Consider the following 24,543-nt stretch of genomic DNA (forward strand, 5'->3'; position numbering starts at 1 on the left):
GGTCGCGGGTGCGACCCCGAGCACGCACCTCTAACTTTTCGGAGTTATGTGTGTTTGAAGAAATTGAATATCATTTGCTTTAACGGTGAAGAAAACATTATTTTCATCTCACTACAGCGAGGAAAACGCTAGATGCTTGATACAAGAGGCACCAGTACCTACCGTGGAGGTTTCAATAAAGTTCCTATATTAGAATTAAAAAAAAAATTGGTAATTCAACGAACTTGATTATATTGTTTACTCAATAAAGCTGAAACGGTAGGTATTATGTTTAATTTAATTAAATAAAAATAAATGTTCCTACTTGTCACTTAATACTTAGTAAATAATAATAAATAGTAAAGACAGTAAGGACGAACCGCGTTTCTGAACGTTTCATTTCATTATCACGTAGTATTTTTAATAGAAAGAAAAAAGTAAGTAGGTACGCAACCATAGACGCATAGACGTTCGTCATGTTCGAATTTTAACTCGTACTTTGCGCCCTAGAGAGCAAAATTACCACTTTCCACTCAGATTTCAAAGGGCAAAAGGATTGTTTCCGAGCGAGTGAGATGAAAAAAATATTAATTATTAGCCTGAAAAATATTATTTAATCAAATTTCTAATTCAATATTTGGTTTTGGGTCAACGTTTTACACGAAATACCAAAATTTTGGTTTTTAAAAATACCGTGGAAACTCTTCGATTTTCCGGGACAAAAAGTAGTCTATGCCCTTCCCTGGGATGTGAGCCTTTTGTATTTGCCTTTTGTCTAAATCAGTTAAACGGATAGATCGTGAAAAGAGAGCAGACAGACAGACAGTCAGACCAGACATACTTTTGCATTCATAATTGATGTTGGGGGCCACACGTAAGAGGACATATGGCCGGGCCAGTGCACGGTGAAACGTTAATCTACCTTAGGATTAGGTAAGTAGTTCCAAAACGTTCAGAGATTAGTGAAAGAATTTTTAGCAAAGAATCATATTTCTATTTGCCGAACCATGACTCACATTCCAAATTCAGTCTCATTGTACAAAAATATACCGACAACGTGTTTGAATCACAATTTTGGCAGGTTCATACGTAAGTGAATCGACAATGACCAATGGTAAATGGCATTTTTATTTTTACATGCAGACGAAAGCGAATCTAAATATATAAAAGGAAAAGGTGACTGACTGACTGACTGACTGACTGAATGACTGACTGACTGACTGATCTATCAACGCACAGCTCAAACTACTGGACAGATCGGGCTGAAATTTGGCATGCAGATAGCTATTAGGACGTAGGCATCCGCTAAGAAAGGATTTTTGAAAATTCAACCCCTAAGGGGGTGAAATAGGGGTTTGAAATTTATGTAGTCCACGTGGACGACGTCGCGAGCATAAGCTAGTCAGTGATAATGTAAGGGCGTGCACTCACCAGGATAGAAATAGACAACAAAATACTTAGTAGTTGGTACCTTTATTACGTACACAATTAACTCGGTCGCATCATAAACTATCTGCCAACACACACCTGCCTAGCTATTAATATTTTTCACGATAATAACAGCGTGAGTTCTTTTTATTTAAAAGATTTAGGTAAGTCTTTCTATCTCCCAAATTGTGCGATTTGGGAGAAAAATTGTTGTCTTTTGTAATTTTGTGAAAAGTATCAAAATGACTTCAATAATAAATCGCAAGAGGTGATTTGGAATCATAAAAATAGGCACTAGCTACTGTAACTACTGCAGTTTTTCGTTATTGCCTACAATTTGTATCGTTGTACATATATTATAGGTTTAGATCAAGCCTAGAAACATGTTTTGTAAAATGTATTCCGAGAACATAGATCGAGTTTACTGTTTAGTTCTACAAGGTTACCTAGATTATAGATATAAGCTTACCTTAGACCTTCCTATAGTAATTCTAGTCATCGACGCAATCATGGTCACTTGTGTTCCTTTTATGGGTAACCGGGGTTTCTCTTATGGGCAACTCCATAATACAGTGTGAATGAATTCATCCACACTATCTAATTTTATTTTTAGGGTTCCGTACCTCAAAAAGAAAAAAAGGAACCCTTACAGGATCACTTCGTTGTCTGTCTGTCTGCCCGTCTGTAGTGTTTGTAAAGAAAACCTATAAGGTACCTTCCGTTGACCTAGAATCATAAATTTTGGCAGGTAGATCTTATAGTCCAAGTAAAGGAAAAAACCAAAATTAGTGAATTTGTGGTTAGTTCACAAAACAAATTGAAATGTGTTCACGAAACTTAGTTTACTAACTAAATCACATATTGACGGCACAGTCTACATAAAAGTGTTTGGTATATCTTGTACTATGGTGCGGAACCCTATGTGTGCGAGTTCGACTCGCACTTCACCGGTTTTTTAAAAGTTAAATTGTTTAAAATTGAGTTTTGCAATTTGGTGAAGAATACTTTTTGTGTTAGGTACCGGATCAAATTCCTCAATGTCTAAAGGCAAAAGTCTAACCAGTGTATCCTTTTCGTCCTCACGTAATAAAATAAATAAATAAATAATATTTTATTTGGGACCATAGCGCACAGTTTACCTACAGTTATACAAAACACACAACAACACGAAACAAACGTACCTACAGGAAAAAAATAGGAAGACAAACAAGATCACAAATACTAACCATAATACGTACGGCTTTCCACGCATTTCAACCGAGAATAAGAATAGTAATGATACTGAAACGTGGACACTGACAAACGATCTCGTCCACAAATTCAAAGTCGCTCAGCGAGCTATGGAGAAACCTATGTCAGGAGTTTCCCGAAAAGATCCACAGGAGAACTAGGTCACTGACATAGCCCAAACCATTAGCAAGCTATAGTGTAGTGTAGTGGCAGTGTGCACTACAACTACACTGCCACTCCATTACCAATTCTCGGCTCAGAAAAGTCCATGATTGGAGATCGCATATAAGCAAGCGTGGTGCGGGACGCTCTCCAGTACGATGGACCGACGATAGGTAAAGAGGCTGGCTGGGAAGTGGCTGGATTATGATGGCTAAAGACAAGGTGTGGTGACACTCTTCAGGGAAGGCCTATGTCCAACAGTGGACACTCACAGGCTAATGATGATGGACTAAAATTATTAAATATCAAATTATCATTGTCACACAAATATCAGACAGCCAAAAAATCGAAAGTGAACCAATTCTAAAATTATATTTTGGGATAGAAAAGTCATATTATGTTCAATGAATCATCTTTTGGCGACCTGTGTGTGTTTAGGCACTCATTAGCCATGACTGCAATAATAGCAATCAATCATACATAAGGTTATCCTCGCTTATATACTGATGTAGGTACCTAGTACCTACACGATTTAGTGATACTAGTTTCAAATACCTGATTGACACGATTGACTTAGCATCGACAAATTTGCCCTGAAGCTAGCATAGATCAGAAGATCATAAAGCACACGAGAAAGCTCAAAAAACTAAAAAATATATCTAAATATCAAGTAAGAAGTAACCAAAATACCGAGACTGAAACACTCAATTGTTAAAATGATTTATATATTAAGATTAGGCAATGATGAAAGAGAAAAGCTGTTGTATTTCGAATTTAGAACGTACCTACTATAATACTTTACTCATATTTTTAGATGTAGGTACTAGAACTAGGTCCTTGTTTAATTCAAAAGTATCGGTTGTCTATTAACCTAAGTATTTCTTAACTGATTGTCTCATCAAATTAGGGCTGATTTTTTAATCGTCAAGCAAGTGAATGTTATATGACAAATTTTCACGTTTTGATAGATTACTACATTACAGAAACAGATTACAGAAACTGTCATAGTGTTTTTATTCCTAGGTTAATTTGGTTTTGTTTATTTGGCGACTGAAAAATCGGCCGGGGTTCAAATTTTTCTTGATGTCCCTAGTACTATGCAGCCAATTATTTAAATTGAAAATATGAGCTTGTAGAATGATTTGCAATTTCCTTATAGAGTAAGTATTTTAAATATTTTAAATAGTAGGTAATGGGGCCGATTCTCTAGTACACAATCTCTAAACTAAACTAAATTAACAGGTCTAAATCTAGTGCTTTCCTTTTCCGCAAGCAACATTATGAAAGGGATAGCAATAGATTTAGACGTGATATTTTAGTTTAGTTTAGAGATTGTGTACAAAGGAATTAGCCACAATGTAGGTCCAAAGTATAAGTAGGTAATGGTGTCAATTTCAGTTTCTGCAGTAGGTACTATCCTTAAAATGAGGAATGTGAGCACATCAACACATCGATATTTTCGTATCAAAGTCACCGGAGACGATACATTTTATACATTTTATGCCCGAGAAACTAGGAAAAATGTACCGAAACAAAATTTTGTAAATTCACCGCTGGCAAGGTTTCAAGCCTGTCTGTATCGTGATCGCGCCCCTTTGTACATAGATAGCATTATTTCATCGAGTGATATAAGCACCTGTCGAAGAAAAATTACTTCATGGGAATTATTAGGTGTCGATGTATTTTCACGTTTTTGTCTGATTTGTCATTACAAAGTTCTTTGCCGACGATACCAGCGACACCGGGTAAGCGCGGTGGCGAAGTTCTACCTCGCCGTTGACGACGGAGTAACCAGATAGGCAACTCCTTGTAACTCCGCCAACGTGTGTCCGCCGAAGTAGACTTACCACAGGGACACTACGTGCCCCCAAACACTGTCAAATCACTCTTAAAAATTGTAATATCCTTACGTAACCTAACGGACCTTTTTTGCCAGAAAGAAATCCATATTTATTTTAAAATTACTGGTTAGCAAAAGAAACAATTGTATTCATGTCTATAATATGGTAATTGTTACCAATACCTAAAAAACAAGGTTATTACTTATTTTACATAAGTAACGGTTACAAGAATGTAAAAAATTCCAAAGATTAAATAACACTCAGGTGTTTATGGCTCAATCCGCAGGTGTGGTAGATCTCGAGTAGCGTGGGCCGATGTTAAAATAACATGGAAACCCTCACGAGCATCGGTTACTCAGCGAGTCAGCGCTAGTACTGTTTCGAGTATTACTCACGCAGGCGTCTGTATGTATCATAGAGATAGGAATATAGTGTAGTGTTAATAATCTCTATGGATAGCGGCCTACGCTATAGACATCTTCCGAAATTATATCACACACCACTTAAATGATTCCATGCAGCTTATCATATTATATCTATACAAAACACTCTTAGTCATATTGATAGGACACAAAAGCGTCCTTTTCCACATATTCCAAAAAATACATTATTTCTGCGGTCTACAGTAAAACATGATACAGTACGCGGCCGAAAGTAATGTACTTCGACCTTTAGAAGGAAATAGCAGATTTGTAGAGCACTGTCACTGTCGTGCAGAGCGACAAAACGTCATATAGGTATGAGTGAGAGAGACAACGCTCTACAACACAGAAATATCATTCTAAAGGCCGATGTACATCACTTTCCGCCGCGTACTGTACAAGATTCTGTAGTATTGAAAAAATGTAACAAGTTGCAGCACATCAGATTATTCAGATTAGGTAATTTCATTCCAGTTACCATGTCGTAAGATAGTTTATGTAAAAAGTATCTGATGCAGATATCTTTGTTTGTCCCGTAGGTATGCGTTCCTTTACCATTTATCCGTTAAGTTAAGAGTTTGAACAATTGCGGTCGAAACTTAACATGTAATGCATGCCAACCATAAGCTAGTTTATCATAAATTACCTACATAATATTGAAGTATATTATATAAAACCATTTAATTTATCTACAGTCCAAGTCTCGTGTATCATCTAGTTTATAAAAACCGGTAAGATGCGAGTCAGATTCGCACATGAAGAGTTCCGTACCATCGTACAAGATATATCACTATGTTATTTATTTTAATTTGCATTTGAAATGTGAAATCTTGGTTTCTTATTATTTTAGCGGCAGTACATACATATCTACCTACTTTCTAAAAATTTCAACTCTCTAGTCTCTACCTATTATACGGTTCATGAGAAGCGGAGGCTTAGTATTAGCACAGGTAATAGGGTCCCGTTGGCACTCTTCGGGTACGGAACCCTGAAAAGCTAATCTTGCATTACGTGTACCTAACGGGTAAATAAATTTTATTTCGCCCACTTGTTAGCACTACATGCTGATATAAAAACCCAGTTGGCAAGACGTCGAAAAATCAATTTTTCAAGATCAGGACTTTGATAGTAATAGTATTATGTAACCACTACAAGGTTTGTTGATATTAAAAAAAAAACCGGCTAAGTGCGAGTCAGGCTCGCGCGACGAGGGTTCCGTAATACAGTCGTATTTTTTAGACATTTTGCACGATAATTCAAAAACTATGATGCTTAAAAATAAATAAAAATCTGTTTTAGAATGTACAGGTGAAGACCTTTCATATGATACCCCACTTGATATAGTCACTCACTTCGAAAGTTGAAAATACTAATTATTAGTTCATGACCACAATTTAATTTTGTTTTTGTGTGATCTAACCCTAAATTCACGGTTTTCAGATTTTTTCCCAAATGCCAGCTATAAGATGTACCTACCTGCCAAATTTCATGATTCTAGGTCCACGGGAAGTACCCTGTAGGTGACAGACAGACGGACAGACAGACAGACAGACAGACAGACAGACAGACAGACAGGCAGACAGACAGACAGACAGACAGACAGACAGACAGACAGACAGACAGACAACAAAGTGATCCTATAAGGGTTCCGTTTTCCTTTTGAGGTACGGAACCCTAAAAATTAAAGTGAGTGCTGGTTTCGCTGGTTTTGATTTATTTTCATAGACTTATTATCACTGCTTATTTTGAAATTGAAAAGAAACGTTCGATCATCTTGACAAAAAAAAACAAATGGGAGTGGGTGGATAAATAAATCTGGTGTGGAGCCCAGTTTACCTAATTGGAAAATCAGCTTCTTAGTCTTCGAGTTATGTTAACTGATCTGAATCTGAATATTTATAAAGAGACTAGCTGATACACGCAACTTCATCCGCGTAGATTTAAGTAGGTTTGTAGAACCCTGTGGGAACTCTTCTATTTTCCGGGATAAAAATTAGCCTATGTCACTCTCCAGGTTTTTAACTCGTGCAAAAAATCACTACTTGCTCCGTTGCGACATGATTGAAGGACAAAGCAATAAACCATCAAACAAACACACTTTCGCGTAATAATATGTCATAAATGAGTAAGTAGTGATTATATTAAATTGTAAAAAGATGAAAAAAATTATATAAATGAAGTAAACGACTGTTAGGTACTTTTTAGGGTTCCGTACCTCAAAAGGAAAAACGGAACCCTTATAGGATCATTTTGTTGTCTGTCTGTCTGTCTGTCGGTCTGTCAAGAAACCTACAGTGTACTTCCCGTTGACCTAGAATCGTGACATTTGGCAGGTAGGTAGGTCTTATAGCAGACATTCGGGGAAAAATCTGAAAACCGTGAATTTGTGGTTATATCACACAAAAAAAAATTAAACTGTGTTCATGAACTAATAATTAGTATTTTCAATTTTCGAAGTAAGATAACTATATCAAGTGGGGTATCATATGAAAGCTCTTCAACTGTGCATTCTAAAACAGATTTTTATTTATTTATAGAACCCTCGTTGCGCGAGCCTGACTCGCACTTGGCCGGTTTTTAATATAGAGAGGTTGTTTTTATTGATAATTTTACTTGGTTAAAGTTACCAAGTAAAATAGACGTTTAGTAATTCTAATGGTTCAGAGTATGAGAAGGCTTCATTGAAAGTATGCTTATATTAAGTATAGCAATTCAGTAGATATATCTAGACGATGTAGACCTGCTGCATGGACATAGTTATTTTTCTCCGTCCGGACGGAGAAAAATAACGGAAATAATAAATAAACGGACGTGTCCGTTTCCTTCTATCAGTAATAATAATTATCTACTACTCGTACTACTAATCTACACTTCGTCAATTATAATGTAAATCTGTTTATTTATAAGGCTTCCTTACTCGCGGTTACTACTTAGTTGGCTCAGTGACCTAAAGAGAATGTTGGCCTCCGACATTAGAAGCTACCATTCTTCTTCTTCCGTGATTGTTTCACGGAAGATCCAGCGCTGTGTCCTAAACCCTAATAGATACCTTACCTACAGTATGTGCTGACTTTGAGATTTAGAGTTCGAAATAATCAAATCTCAAAGTAATTTACCGATTTCTTTCTTTCCTGTTCTGCGCCGCGTAGGTACTAATCGGGTAATTGCAGATCTACCTTGTTAAACAACCCCATGGGCACCCAAGAGATACAAAGCAAGAGCTATTGACCGAACCCAGTAGGTACATCGATGCAGTAGGTATATCTGGATAGATTAACCGGAAATACTCCGCTAGGTTAGGAGCCTAGAGAATGGGACAGGACGGAGGTGCTGTGAAGAGAGCATACTTGAGTAGCCCAATAGAAAAACATCCTATAACGCCTACGCTGAATCTATTTTGATGGTAGTTACAGCTATTCTGGATACGGGTATAACTAACCTACTTTTACTCCGGGAGAACAAAGATTCCGCGCGTTGAGAAAGTCGCGGGTAATCCATACTTCCATACTAATTTTGTAAATGCAAAAGTGTGTACATATGTCCGTCAGTCTGTCTGTCTGTTAGTTATACGATACAGATATAGCTTGCATACCGGGGAAAGACATTTAAACTATTTTTGGTCTTGGAAAATCAAAGAGTTCACACGGGATTAAAAAAAACTTACGCCAACGAAGTCGCGGGCGTCATCTAGTGACTTCATATTAGGTTTTTCTGTTAAAATATCAGAAGAACTCCTTTTCGATTTTGATTTGAACTAAGTATGTTACTGTTGAAACATGTTTGAAACAATTATAAAGTGTATTCTGCTATGGTCATTATGGTATTCTGACATTTATTTCAGCGCGAGTTGCAACGAGTGAACCCAGTTTTAAATATAGATAGTGAACCTATATAACATTATTTTACGTTTGCGCTGAACAAACGTTGCCATGCGCTCTATTGAGTTTGGTGAGAATAGTGCAATGGATGACTAATAATTCTAATAAACTAGATGATGCCCAGGACTTCGTCCGCGTGGGTTTAGGTTTTTTACAATCCCGCGGGAACTCTTTTATCTTCCGAGATAAAAAGTAGCCTACTTATATCCGTTTCATCTGTACCAAATTATGTCAAAACCGGTTAAATCTACATATTAAATATGGGCTGTGAATAATAAAAGAATCCAAGACTTTTAACAATTAACATTTTGATAATTTTATTCATAAAAATTTTTGACTGTTTTTTTAATTAATTACCCATAAATTTTATATTTTGTTTATCCGCAGTTATGTCACGTCATGGGTATGAGAGTAGAAGTCTAAGCACAACTTTACAATACCAGTTTCTACTTGGGTATACGAATGGAAATTAATTTGAAAATAAAATTAATCGAGTAAAGCAGCGAATTTTTTTTGTATTTATTAACCGACTTCAAAAAAGGAGGAGGTTCTCAATTCGTCGGAATCTTTTTTAGGGTTCCGTACCTCAAAAGGAAAAACGGAACCCTTATAGGATCACTTTGTTGTCTGTCTGTCTGTCAAGAAACCTACATGGTACTTCCCGTTGACCTATAGAATCATGAAATTTGGCAGGTAGGTAGATCTTATAGCTTACATTTGGGGAAAAATCTGAAAACCGTGAATTTAGGGTTAGATCGCACAAAAAAAAAATTAAATTGTGGTCATGAACTAATAATTAGTATTTTCAACTTTCGAAGTGAGTGACTAGACTATATCAAGTGGGGTATCATATGAAAGGTCTTCACCTGTAGGTACACTCTAAAACAGATTTTTATTTATTTTTATGCATCATAGTTTTTGAATTATCGTGCAAAATATCGAAAAAATATGACTGTAGTACGGAACGCTCTTTGCGCGAGCCTGACTCGCACTTGGCCGGTTTTTTTTATTTTTTATAATTTTTATGTACGTTACCGGATTACTCGAAGACGCCTGGACCGATTTTGAAAATTCTTTTTTTGTTTGAAAGGGTATACTTCAAAGTTGGTTCCATTTAAATTTGGTGAAGATCTGAGGAACATCTTCGAAGATAGATTATGGAACTCCTCAACGGATAAGAGTAAATTGCTCGCGATCAGTGTAATAGCTTAGTAAACAGTAGATTTTTAACCAGGCTTAGCATATTTTAATACCATGGGGCCACTAAAAATTGTGAAATAATTTTTTTTTACAAAAAAAATAAAAACCGACATCGATACACAAACACTAAAAATTGAAAAATAATTTAATTTTTACTGAATATATTATGTAAACAAGAGTTAATATAGTTCCATAATAATATTTTTTGGGGTCGGTGCCAATGAGGTGCCATTGTGGAGTCTCATAAAAATATGAAGTCTAGACGATTCGCGCAGCTAAAGCTAATTGGCACCGGCACCAAAAAGTATTATTATGGAACTATATTAACTCTTGTATACATAATATATTCGGTAATAAATTAAATTATTTTTCAATTTTTAGTGTTTGTGTCTCGAAGTCGGTTTTTTTTTTTTAAATTTTAGTAGAAGCTATTCGTTACTTACAAGAACATTCCATTACGACAACTGCTTTCTGAAAAAGTTTTTGGAAAAAGTTCCACTCAGCTGCCTCTTTGCTTTTAGTATTAAGGTGTTTCGACCTAATTTCCCAATTTGCTCGGTTTCCTGACACGATGATTCGAACACAACGGGAACTACATAGGCTATTTTCGGTTTAGAAAGCCAGATGGGTAACAAAGAGGAGCGCTTTTACATTTTTGCTTGGTTGCTTGTAACATTATAAACAGCTGTTTTTAAATCTTGGTCTACGTTGTTGCTCTTATAGATGAGAATTTCCTATTAGTGAATAACGATATTTTTATTGCAAAAAGCGCAGACTGTTTAAAATAATTGTCGACCGCATCAGACGTGAGTGTGACTCAGTAAATGCAAATAACTTTATCTTACTTTATCGATATTTCAACTCATTCGGGCCAAAAACATATTATGTTTCAAACCAAAAATATTAAAATCCTTGAAATATCTCGGACTGATGTGCACTTGTATGTGGAATCGTTAGAAAAGAAGTCATTTTATTGAAATCATCTTATGGGTTTCCGACTCAGCGGGTTTTGAAGCTGAAGTGGCAAAGGGCAGGGCACATACCTACTCAGTGCAAAAAACGAATAGTCTTTGGGGTCCCAAGGTGCTGGAATGCTGACCTGGCACTGGAGAGTGCAGCGTTGGAAGACTTCACACTAGGTGGGCAGACGACATTAAACGAGTTGCAGGGAGCCACTGGATTCAGGCGAAGCAAGACCATGACGTGCGGAAGTCCCTACAAGAGACGTCCAACAATGGGCGTTTATCGGTTGACAATAATGATGACATAGATTAATAATTATTGGTCTCGCTCTGTATGAATGATGGTTTTGAAATTGAAAAAACCAAATCAACAGTTAAGTGAGCTCCTATGTGAGAACTTTATTTACTAAGGATTTGGCTATCATTTGTACCTACTAGGATTGAGATTTAGGGAGAGATAACATTAGATTAAATTTAGAACTGGATTTTTCTAGAAGACTGGGTTCGTTGACGTTGGGCTTACCTGAATGACGCACGAAACAAACAAATGCCCGCTGGATGTGTCATACTTTAAAAATTGATGGTCACTGTCGAGCAGAAAAGTAATGTGCCAATATTATAGTCGGAAAAATCTTTCTTTACAAAGTAGGTACGAATCCGTAATCAGAACATAAGCTACCTAATGCTATGTTGTCCATACAATAAATGTATTATGTAATCTATACAAATTGAAGGGTCCTAAAGTATAAACTGACTAACTGGAATATCATCATACAGTCCAAAGTTCAAACCACCAAACCGCGCATTGTTTGGTCTTGAAACTTGAGATCACTAGCGAAACCAATAATAATTAATCTATGCTTGAGATTTTGCATGTAGCTTTTCTTTAAATTTTCTTTAAACAGGTATAACGGAAAAAAATTCCACTAAGAAAGGATTTTCAGAAATTCCACCCTAGTGAAATGAAAATTATGTATTTGTTTCACTAGAAAAATTGTACCACATATTATATTATGTCAAAACTCTACCACCGGTTCTGAAAGCAGATTCTACAAAGTTTAAGCTGAGCGGGTCAGCTAATAATATTATCAGTAGGTAACTAGCTTTCTCCTCACCTCAGGGCACATACTATCTCATCTCAATCAATCATATCAGATCTACACAATAGGCTAACTAGAAACCGTAATAAGCTTGCAACTCCATACCATCCGCCTCAGGAAAGTCCAAAAGTCATTTGTGGGAATGGGTATAACAAAATGCCGCAATCTATTGGACTTGCCTTTACACAAGTTTAAAAATTTACTTATTAAAAGTATGCTCCTGAAAAAAGCATATTACACAATCGAAGATTATGTAAATGATATAAGAGCGTGGATTTGACCTGCAGCTCGTTTCAGCAACGCACAGGACTGCAAATACTTTATTATACATGGCATAATATTGTATATCAAATATTTGAATAGAGCAACCGCCGAGTTTCTTGCTGGTTCTTTTCGGTAGGAAAGGCATTCCGAACCAGTGGTAGATGCATATGACAATTCAAAAGTACTTGTGAAAGTTTACTTGAATAAAAAATATTCATTAAGTATTATTATGTATCTGCCTAAAGCCTGAGTGACTCTACTAAATAACTTTTTTTTTATTTTTTTCATAGTTATACGGATCAACTAGTTAGTCAGAAAACGAAATGGGCTGTCTTATATGTAACGTAACCTAACTATAATAAGAACCTACCTAGTTAGGATATTATCAAAAGTTGAAAGTTCTTTTACTGTTAAGTTTACTTTCAAACAATTTAAGTATGCCTTATATATACTATAAGTTATACCAACTCTACGTGCTTAAAAGTTATGCCTGAGTTAAATTCATTGTTTTACGAATTTAAAAAGGACCTGCTATCCGTATTATTAATCGGTTATTAATTAAGAATATTAATTAGGAATGAAAAGTTGGCGGCAGATCGCATGGCCCGCCACATCGGCTTCTGGAGTCATGTCTAATTTTATCACATGATCAGCAGTTCCTACCTCGTTCCTGCTACCGACTTGTTGACATGCGCCATTTTTGAACTCGAATAAAAATATTACATTGTAAGAGACTATAAGACGAAAAATGACTATCGATACTCATTTTTAGCTCTAAGCAGCTTTTATTTATAGAACAAGTAAATTCCATATTTAACGAGCAAGAAATTACTTAATTAGAAGAAACAAAATAAGCATTTATCTGAATCTATATTATATAAAAGGAAAAGTTGACTTGACTGACTGATCTATCAATGCACAACTCAAACTACTGGCCGGATCGGGCTGAAATTTGGCATGCTTAGCTATTACGACAGGCATCCGCTAAGATAGGATTTTTGAAAATTCAACCTCTAATGGGGTGAAATAGGGGTTTGAAATTTGTATAGTCCACGCAGACGAAGTCGCGAGCATAAGCTAGTTTAAACATAAAAGTAAATTGTTGAAATTGAAACGAAACCTATCTACCTATGCAGTATGAATTATGTTTTTATGTTCATGTTCTTTTTTAGCTCTATGTGATGAATAATCATTTAATAAAGTAGGTAGGTATTTTTCTAAATAGGTAAATATTGACACAGCAATTATGAAAAAAATTGCCAAAGAAATTTTTAGTCTACACAAATGCGATATCTGTTTTCAGTACATTTTGTATTAGGATGGTCATGTAGTTACACACTGCTGCGATAATACGTTCTACTTCCATTGCGGCGTTATTATCGCAGCAGTGTGTAACTACATGACCATCCTAATACAAAACGTACTGAAAACAGATATCGCAGTAACGCATGCGATATTATCGACCGATAATAACGCGGCTGTGTGGGGGAGCCTTTATCATTTCAAGCTTTAATTTAATAACAAAGCAATAATAGAACCACTCACCTAGCTACATCTATTGGCGAAGTCTTAAACTACTTAAAAACTACAATATGAAAGGGTTTAAACACACCCTTCACGAACGGCTCCATCTAACAGAGCTTAATAGAACTAAGAAAATTTGTACAGCTGTGGACGCCATCTGTTGGTGACCAAGAGGACGGGAAAGCGGTGCGGAAGGCTCCGAAGCTTTCGTCCGACTGAATATTAGAGGCTTCAAACCAGTCATTCTATTAATAAAATCCCACGCTGAAATTGAGAACGCCAGGCTGAGTCCTATTTTAAGGTTGCGTGTGAGGCTATAACCAGTATAACGACCGCGTTAAACGCAATTCGTAACGATCTGCGTCGTTATTTCCGTTCGGCGTTATTTTCAGCGCTAGCGAACGGCCCGTTTTCTGTTACGCGCACCAGATGGCGAGGCAGGTGTTGTTCAGTGTTAGCGTGGTGCACAGTGGAAAACTATTAAAAATAATATTATGATCTTGAGACTTAAAATAATGATACCAAATGATACAAACTTTTCTAAATATACTATGACATATTCGACTCTGTCCTTGTACTTATTTTTTTAAAAATACTTGTCTACTGAGAATTTATCTCTTAAAATCGTTTTTTAGGGTTCCGTACCATAAAAGGAAAAAACGGAACCCTTATAGGATTACTTTGTTGTCTGTCTGTCTGCCTGTCCGTCTGTCTGTCAAGAAACCTACAGGGTACTTCCCGTTAACCTAGAATCATGAAATTTGGCAGGTAGGTAGATCTTATAGCTGACATTTGGGGAAAAATCTGAAAACCGTGAATTTAGGGTTGCATCACACAAAAAAAATTAAATTGTTGTCATAAACTAATAATTAGTATTTTCAATTTTCTAAGTAAGATAACTATATCAAGTGGGGTATCATATGAAAGGTCTTCACCTGTGCATTCTGAAATGCATTTTTATTTATTTTTATGTATGATAAAAATAAATAAATTTTGAATTATCCTGCAAAATGTCGAAAAAATACGACTGTAGTACGGAACCCTCATTGCGCAAGCCTGACTCGCACTTGGCTGGTTTTTTATACCGATACAAGTCCTTGACTGCGGTCTCACCTGGCACATACATTTTCATTTCTTCGCTACTAGTACCTAATGGGTTCGATTTCGGTTAATTTACTACTCTCTATGCATTTCAATTTGGATTTTATTCTCATTCAAATATTTCACGAAGAAACTATATATTATTATGTATATGCCTAAAGCCTGAGTGACTCTACTAATCGTAAAACCAAATTAATTTTATTTAGAGACCACCGCAGCGAGTTATTGTACCCAAGATGCTGGCAGCATTACCCCTTTGGATGGCCAAACTAATTTAATTTATTTTAGTTTTAATTTAATGTTTTTTTTTACCATCAGCCATTTTATTTTCAAAGCAATTTCAAAATGTACGCAAAAAATAATCACCACTTTGCTCTTTATCAATTTTAAAAATCGATCATAATATTATGGCAATCGGAGAGGGAACGCACCGCACACCCGCTAGCCCCTGCGCTAACCCGGTGCGGGCGAGCGTGGGTCACGTGCGAGTGTGCCCACGCCACATAAATAGCTTTTTGTTGTCATTAACAGTTTCAAAAATATCTGGAAAACCATAACTCCCTAATTTCATGAGAAACATTTTGACATCCCGCATAGTATTGATACGGCCTGTTGTATCGAATCGTCATAAAATCTTTAATTCATTACTATGAGCAGATTTTTTTTTCTTGATCTTTTCATAATATCGATAAATAAAAACGTGCGTGCACGCGTGAATGTGATGCAGCAGCAGCACTAATAAAAAATATTTAAGAATAAGAATTAAGAATAATTTATTTTGAATTTAGAATTTAGGCACAAGAAACAAGAATATGGCCGTAGCCAGGGGGTCTCGGGAATTTTTTTGGGATAAAAAGCTAATGTATGTTTCCGGAATGCAAGCTTTCTCTGTATTAAGGCAGCTCAGTTCGGTGCTTTCTTCATACAAACGTAGGAGGGAAAATACAACAATATTCGATATTGTACGCACAAAACTAAGAATTATATCGATTTATCTCGTCATTATCTAGGTTCAATGATATCTAAAACATTGAAAAAAATATTGATTTAAAAGTTACGAGCCTCAAAAGATTCCTATTTTAACACTAAATTTATGTCAACTTTGGGCGTAAATAAATAAGATTAGGAATAGGAAAATTCTAAAAAAAATTATCATTAGACATAGTTTATTTATTCATTAGTTAAAATAACTTTACTTTGCAAACCTAAATTCAGTAGTTTTTTCTCAAAAATACTTTTCCCAAACTACTGTTCAACCCTTTTCAAGCGCTAGATTTCGGCTAAAATCATCATGCTTCTCACCCCAAAACATTAGACACCGCGCGGGTGGCGGAGGGAAGGGCCAGCCCAGCGGCGCGCGGCTGCGCGTGTAATATTGTGGTTTCTATGACGACAACTGTTGTTATTAATATGTTTTCAAAAACAAAAGTCGTAATGATTTTATAAAATTAATTTTTATTCAGTGGCTATGCAAATGTGTAGAAGATTGAGCAGAGCAGAGTCAATAAGTCCTTCAAATACTTATTGCATTTTGTACATTGACCTCTGGAATTTGAAATTTGGACACCAATTTTATTCATTGGTTTATTGACCTGACTTTGTTGTTGAGGTCCTAGTAGGGATATCTACTCGTGTGGTCCTAGTACAATAGGTAAGTAACTTTGTTTAGTTATTTATTTTATCTAATTTTAAAAAACCGGCCAAGTGCGAGTTGCTCGCGCACCAAGGGTTCCGTACTCAGGTATTTTTTTGACATTTTGCTCCATAAATCAAAAACTATTATGCATAAAAATAAATAAAAATGTGTTTAGAATACACACAATACAGTAAAGCCCTTTCATATAATACCCCACTTGGTATACTTATTATACATTGAAAATTGAAAATACTAATTATTTTTTCATTAACACACTTTAATTTTTTTTTGTAAGTTGTAATCACAAATCTATGGTTTTCGGATTTATTCCTTTACTTGTGCTCTAAGACCTACGTACCTACTAAATTTCATGATTCTGGGTCAACGGGAAGTATCCTATAGGTTTGTGTGACAGATACGACACAGACGGAGAGACGGACAGACAGACAGACAACGAAGTGATCCTAAGGGTCCCTTTTTTCCTTATAAAGTACGGAACCCTAAAAAGGTACCTGTATATGTATAATAATATAGGTAGGTAGGTACCTACCTGGTGGTATTTCTTTGTATTTTTAGGGTTCCGTACCTCAGAAGGAAAAAACGGAACCCTCTGTCTGTCTGTCTGTCGGTCCGTCTGTCCGTCCGTCCGTCTGTCCGTCCGTCCGTCCGTCCGTCCGTCCGTCCGTACGTCCGTCAGTCCGTCCGTCCGTCCATGCGTCTGTCGGTCCGTCCATCGGTCCGTCTGCCCGTCCGTCTGTCCGTCTGTTCGTCTGTCGGTCTGTCCGTCTGTCTGTCTGTCCGTCTATCTGTCTGTCTGTCTGGCTGTCCGTCTTACAAATAAAGTACGCAACGCTTCGTACAAATAGTACTTTTTTATTTATTTACTAGCTGACGCCCGCGACTTCGTCCGCGTGGATGTAGGTTTTCAAAAGCCCGTGGGAACTCTTTTATTTTCTGGGATAAAAGAAGGCAGGTCATGCCTGTCGTAGAGGTGATGGCCGTTGGAGCCGGAAAGTTCTTGAGTGGAGACCGCGTAGGTATAAGTAAGCGTAGTGTGGGACGCCTTCCAGCACGATGGACCGACGATATACAGAGGCTGGCGGGAAGTGGCTAGGTGAGGAAGGCTGAGGACCGGGTGTGGTGGCGCTCTTTAGGGAAAGCCTATGTCCAACAGTGGACGACCGCAGGCTGATGATGATGGAAAAAATCACGTTGATCCGTTGCACCCCTCACACGTCCCTATCCGCCTTCTCCACTCCTGTCACGCTTGCGAATAAGTTTGGAATAGAATAGGATTTCGATGGAGTGCGTGGATTTTTGTGAACGGAGTTCAACCATGTAGTCGTGGTTTGGTACAATAGTAAATGGTACAATATTAATTCACCAACAACAGTTCCTAAAACCCATAGAATAGGAGTGCAGTACCCTGCAGCATCAGTATTGAAGAGTTGGAACTTAAAGTTCAATAATGGTATATATGTTTGGCATCTACAATATTATCTCACAATCAACAGTGGCTTAGGAGTGTAATACCCTGCATCATCAGGGTTGAAGAGTTGGGATATCGAGTTGAATTATGAAGTCGTTGCTTGGTACCTAAACCAGAGATAGTTTATTCTAAGCGTACCTTTAATATCAATTCAACATCAACTATTCCTAAAACAGCTGATTGAAATCCAAAAGTACAAAAGCTACCCGTGATTATTATGATGATGGTTGAGAAGTTGGCACTTGAAGTTTTAACATGTATGGTTTCTAACAAAAAAGAATGAATGAAATCGGACTACGCGTTAATGAATTACAGCTCAGTATACATTTTAACTTTCAACCCCTCTCCTAAGGGAACCATGCTGAATTTCGGGATAAAAAGTATCCTATATCCTATATCCTCATAGTATGACGTCAAATCGTACCAAGTTTCATTGGAATCCATTCAGTAGTTTCAGCGTGATGCGCGGCCGTGATACAGACAGACAGACAGACAGACAGACAAAAATGAAAAAAATTCCAGTTTTGGGTTCAGTATCGATTATAGAGTGCCCTCGAAAAAAAAATTTCAAAATATCTTCAATGTACAGAATTTCACCTGTTACAGTTTTATTATAAGTAATAAAATAATAATAATAATATTGATTCAGATACAAGTTAGCCCTTGACTGCAATCTCACCTGGTGGTAGGTGACGATACAGTCTTGCTTACGACTATTTCGGATCGGAAATTCTTGGATTCAGGTTAAATGCAGTGCAAAAAGAGAGATCATTAGGATTCCGTACCTCAAAAGGAAAAAGGAACCCTTATAGGATCAGTTTGTTGTCTGTCCGTCTTACAAATAAAGTACGCAACGCTTCGTACAAATAGTACTTTTTTATTTATTTATTCAGATACAAGTTAGCCCTTGACTACAATCTCACCTGGTGGTAAGTGACGATACAGTCTTGCTTACGGCTATTTCGGATCGGGAATTCTTGGATTCAGATTAAATGCAGTGCAAAAAGAGAGATCATTAGGATTCCGTACCTCAAAAGGAAAAGGGAACCCTTATAGGATCAGTTTGTTGTCTGTCTGTCTGTCTATCTGTCAGTCTGTCAGTGTGTCTGTCATGAAACCTGTAGGGTACTTCCCACTGACCTAGAATGATAAAATTTGGCAGGTAGGTAATACCAGTTATAACACACGTAAGGGGAAAAATCTGAAACAATGAATTTGTGGTTACATCACGAAAAATAAATAAAAATGTGTTCATTAACGAATAGTTAGTATTTTCAACTTTCAAGTAAGATTAGTAAACCAAGTGTGATATCATATAAAAGGACCTTACTTGTACATCAAAAACCGATTTTATTTATTTTTATCCATACTAATATTATAAATGCGAAAGTGTATCTGTCTATCTGTCCGTCTGTCTGTCTGCTAGCTTTTCACAGCTCATCCATTTAACCAATTTTGATGAAATTTGGTACAAAAATAGCTTGCATCCCGGGGAAGGACATAGGCTACTTTTATGATAAATAAGATTTAGTGGATACCGCTATTTTTCTGGAAATAACGTTAGATGCGAAACTTCAATGGGGCTCTCATATAAATAACTTATCGAACAGACAGTTCTGCTGCATATGCGGTAAAAAAGATTCGCCAGTTGACAGACATAGAAACGGCGAGACTAGTATATTTTAGTTACTTTCACAGCATTATGTCATATGGCATATTATTAGAAAAGAAAAAGAAAGAAAAGAAAAAACGTTTATTTTTTAAAGCTGTACCACACATTACCAGTTACCAACTGGTTAGGTTATCCCAGCGCCTCTTATACTTGAGTAATAAAGTCAAAAAACCTCAAGTAGAAGAAGCGCCGGAATAAAGTATGTCATGTGTGGCACAACCCAAAAAAAAAGGTCCCTACTCAGCATAAATGCATATTGTCTTGCACAAGTACAAAAACATACAGCGCTGGTTTTCAGTAGAAACCCTGATTCAGATGGCACCACGGAATTATTATGGGGTAATGCTGCTGATATAAATTCTATTTTTGTGCTGCAGAAAAGGGCTGTTCGAGCCATATATAGTATGGGACCACGAGAGTCGCTGAGAACTAAATTTAGAGAAGTTAAAATTATGACAGTGCATAATCAATATATTTTTGAAAATTTATTGTACGTATATAAAAACATAAATAAATTAACAAAAAAAGTGACTGTCATAAGTTCAAAGTGACTGTCATAAGTTCAAAGTTTTCATAAAACGTAAACTAATTAAAAAATCCTATTACATTGTAAAGGATTATTTAAATGATAAGCAAGCTTGGGAATGAGTTGCTCGGCTTTGTGATAGTTCTAATAAGTTTAATTTATGATTTGTAAAGTGGTGATAATAAAAAGAATACCCGGCTGAGTTAGCTGTGGGCTCTTCTCAGTCTTGGGCACGTTTGGAACCCTCGTAGCGTTTGCGAAATAATTATCACCACTATATTTTACAAATCCAACAACTGACAATCGAAAAGAGTAATTTATTACCTATTTTGAACCAATGATATTAGAAGAAAATAGGTAGATACGTTATACGCGGACCGCAAGTGGCACGTTAAAACTAAGCTAATTAGCAAACCTGAGCTCAGTCGCCCGCTGTCGTCGCTCTATCGAAGACGTCGTTGATAGTAATGTGTATTTTGTTTTCGTCTCCCAAAACAACCGAAAATGCCGTCGTGTGTGATGAAATTCTGCACAAACTACACAAGCAAGGTTTCCAAAAGTCAAGGAATCACATTTCATTCGTAAGTAAAACGATTTCTTTTATATAATTCGTATTTTTCACTTATTTAACAATAAACTCGTGCACGTTCGTGTAAAATGCAACTCATTGCAATTTCGACCTTATGTCACATGCTATAAGTACGTATCAAGTTATCGTTGTACGTATTTTAAAGTTTCCGATCAAAGAATATAAAATAAACAGATAGGTCTCTTGTGAGTATTGACAATTCAAATAGTGTGCATATTTCCTGTTTTAGGGAAGGATTTAATTTAATTTAATTTTTATTATTTTTGTTAAAGCGGCAATAGAAATACATTCTGTGAAAATTTCAACTGTCTACTTATTACGGCTTACGAGATACAGCCCGCTGACAGATGGACGTACAGACAGCGGAGGCCGTGCCCAACGGGACCCTATTACTAATAATAGGGTCCCGTTGGGCACGGAACCCTAAAAACGAGCGGAACCGCGGGAAAAAGCTAGTTCGTAATATATTAAATACCACAGTATAAGGTTTTTATTTTACTATACAACTACAGTGTAGGCATAAATCGGCATTAGCCGAAAAGACTTTACTGTTTTTTTTTTCTTTGGAGTTTCTAGTTTACCGTCTCGTCCCGTCTCTTTTACGCTCGCATTATTAGGCATATATCCGTCCTTCTTCCACTCTTCTGTGCAGGACGAGGTAGTGCAAAATATAACCGTCTCTTTTTCGTGCGCAACTGAAGCTGAGGTTATTAGTTCACCGTCCTTTACTCTCTGTTGTGTGAGGTTAAAATACTATCTATGCGTTTATGTGTGTTGAGTCTTTCGGCGCTGACGCAGCGTGCCATTTGTAAACATCGAATTTGATATAAGTAACCTATCTACCTCTTTTTCTTCTAATATCATTGTTTTGAACAAATCATTTGACTTTGACTTTTGATCCCGGAAAATCAAAGTTCCCACGGGATTTTTAAAAAACCTGAATCCACGCGGACGAAGTTGCGGGCATCATCTAGTGCATAATAAATAGTTTTTGATTTATCATGCAAAATGTCAAAAAATACTATTTACCTATTTATTTATTTTTATTTTTCACTAGCTGCCCCGGCGAACTTCGTACCGCCTAACAGTCGATTCTTTTTCAGGAATTTTTTAAAAATTTTCTCTCCGTAAGAACCATATTCGTACTTCAAGGAATATTATAAAAAAAGAATTAGCGAAATCGGTTCAGCTGTTCTCGAGATTTGCGATCAGCAACACATTTAGCGATTCATTTTTATATGTACCGAAATTCTAGTTACATAGTAGTAATAAATTAAGTTACATTGTAAATGCTTATCTCTAAACGGAGATTTAGAGATAAACATTTTACTATTGTAGTACGGAAACCTCGGGGCGCGAGTCTGACTCGTACTTGGCCGGTCGGTCTGTCGGTCGGTCGGTCGATTTATTTTAGAATGCATCGTATCGACAGCTGGTGGTAGTAGTTTACATATATCCTACTAATATTATAAACTAGGTGAAGCTATGATAGCCTAGTGGTTAGGACGTCCGCCTTCTAAACGGAGGTCGGGGGGTTCGATCCCGGGCACGCACCTCTAACTTTTCGGAGTTATACGCGTTTTAATTAATTAAATATCACTTGCTTTAACGGTAAAGGAAAACATCGTGAGGAAACCTGCATGCCGAGTTCTCCATAATGTTCTCAAAGGTGTGTGAATTCTACCAATCCGCACATGGCCAGCGTGGTAGACTATGGCCAAAACCCTTCTCACTCTGAGAGGAGACCCCTGCTCTGTAGTGAGCTGGCGATGGGTTGATCATGATGATGATGATGAGGTGATGCCCACGACTTCGTACGTGTGGATTTAGATTTTTAAAAATCCTGTGGGAACTCTTTGATTTTCCGGGATAAAAAGTGGCCTATGTCACTCTCCAGGTCAACCATACCCATGCAAAAATCACGTCGATCCGTTGCTCTGTTGCGACGTGATTGAAGGACAAACCAACGAACCAACAAACAAACACACTATCACATTTATAATAGGTGTAGTGATGTGTGTGTGTGGATGTTTGGATGTTTGTTACTCAATCACACAAAAACGGCTGAACAGTTTTGGATGAAATTTGGAATGGAGATAGATAAAAGCTACTTTTTATCCCGGAAAATCAAAGAGTTCCCACGGGATTTTTAAAAACCTAATTCCACGCGGACGAAGTTGCGGGCATCAACTAGTAATAAAATATAATTTGGACTTATCCGAATTCCGAAAGTCAGGGTTGTCAAATCACACTTTACATTATAAAGGCGAAATTTTGTATCTGCGTGTGTGTGTGTATAGGTTTGTTACCCTTTCACGCAAAAAGTACAAGACGGATTTGGCTGAAATTTGAAATAGTGATCGCTTTTGAAAGAGTTCTCGCGGGATTAAAAAACCACTATATCCTCGCGGACGAAGTCGCGTATATCATCTAGTTACAAATATAAGTATGTAGGTCATATTGTGTGCTTAGACAATTTAATTATATACTTGAGTTTTCGTGTAACAGAAACAAAAATGGATTGGCGGAAGAGGAAAAAGAAACGGTTTAGACTCGCAAAAGCTTCTCGCAAAAGCAAATCCCTTGCAAAGAGGAGATCTATTAAAATTCATCAGAATCTTTCCAAACCATAATATTATCTTGTGATGATAATGCCATTACTTGTTCGGGGTTATTCCTGTGAGTCACACCCGACGTGAGTAACAATGTGACTCGAGGGGAATTTTATTTGACTGAATATGTACTTTTCCGGGATGCTGAATTTGATAATGACATTTATTTTCAAATCCAAAATAACAGACATGCACTTTTCACAAAAAATAGAAATGGGTGTCGTTTTCAGGGTTTCCAGGATGCTGGTTTTGATAATGACATTAATTTTTTAATCTAAGATGGCGGGCCAGCACTTTTTATAAAAAATAGACGCGAGTGTCGTTTTCAAGGTTCTCCAGGATGGTGAATTTGATGATGACATTTATTTATTTTAATAAATACTTATATATTATACTTCTATTTTAGTGGATCACGGGATTTTCTTTGGCAAGGAAACGACAAAGCAAAAAATCGAATTGAATTAGATTATGATGCTATCACACCGTACCATTTAGAGCCAGCTTCTGAAAGTTTGACACTGTGTTTGTAAGTTGATATTATTTAGATACTAGCAAATGCCCACGACTTCGTCCGCGTGGGCTACACAAAATTTCGAACCCCTATTTCACCCCCTCCAGAGTTGAATTTTCAAAAATCTCTTCTTAGTGGATGCCTGCGTCATAATAGCTATCTGCATGCCAAATTTCAGCACGATCCGTCCAGTAGTTTGAGCTGTGCGTTGATAGATCAGTCAGTCAGTCAGTCAGTCAGTCAGTCAGTCAGTCAGTCAGTCAGTCACCTTTTTCTTTTATATATTTAGATTAGGAATTAGGATTAGGATAATATAATTATTATGTTACTAGCTGCCCCGACGAACTTCGCACCGCCTACAGTCGATTCTTTTTCAGGACATTTTTTAAATTTTTCTCTCCATAAGAACCATCCCCG

The sequence above is a fragment of the Maniola hyperantus genome, chromosome 6 (genome assembly GCF_902806685.2).
Source record: "Maniola hyperantus chromosome 6, iAphHyp1.2, whole genome shotgun sequence".
NCBI lineage: Eukaryota > Metazoa > Arthropoda > Insecta > Lepidoptera > Nymphalidae > Maniola > Maniola hyperantus.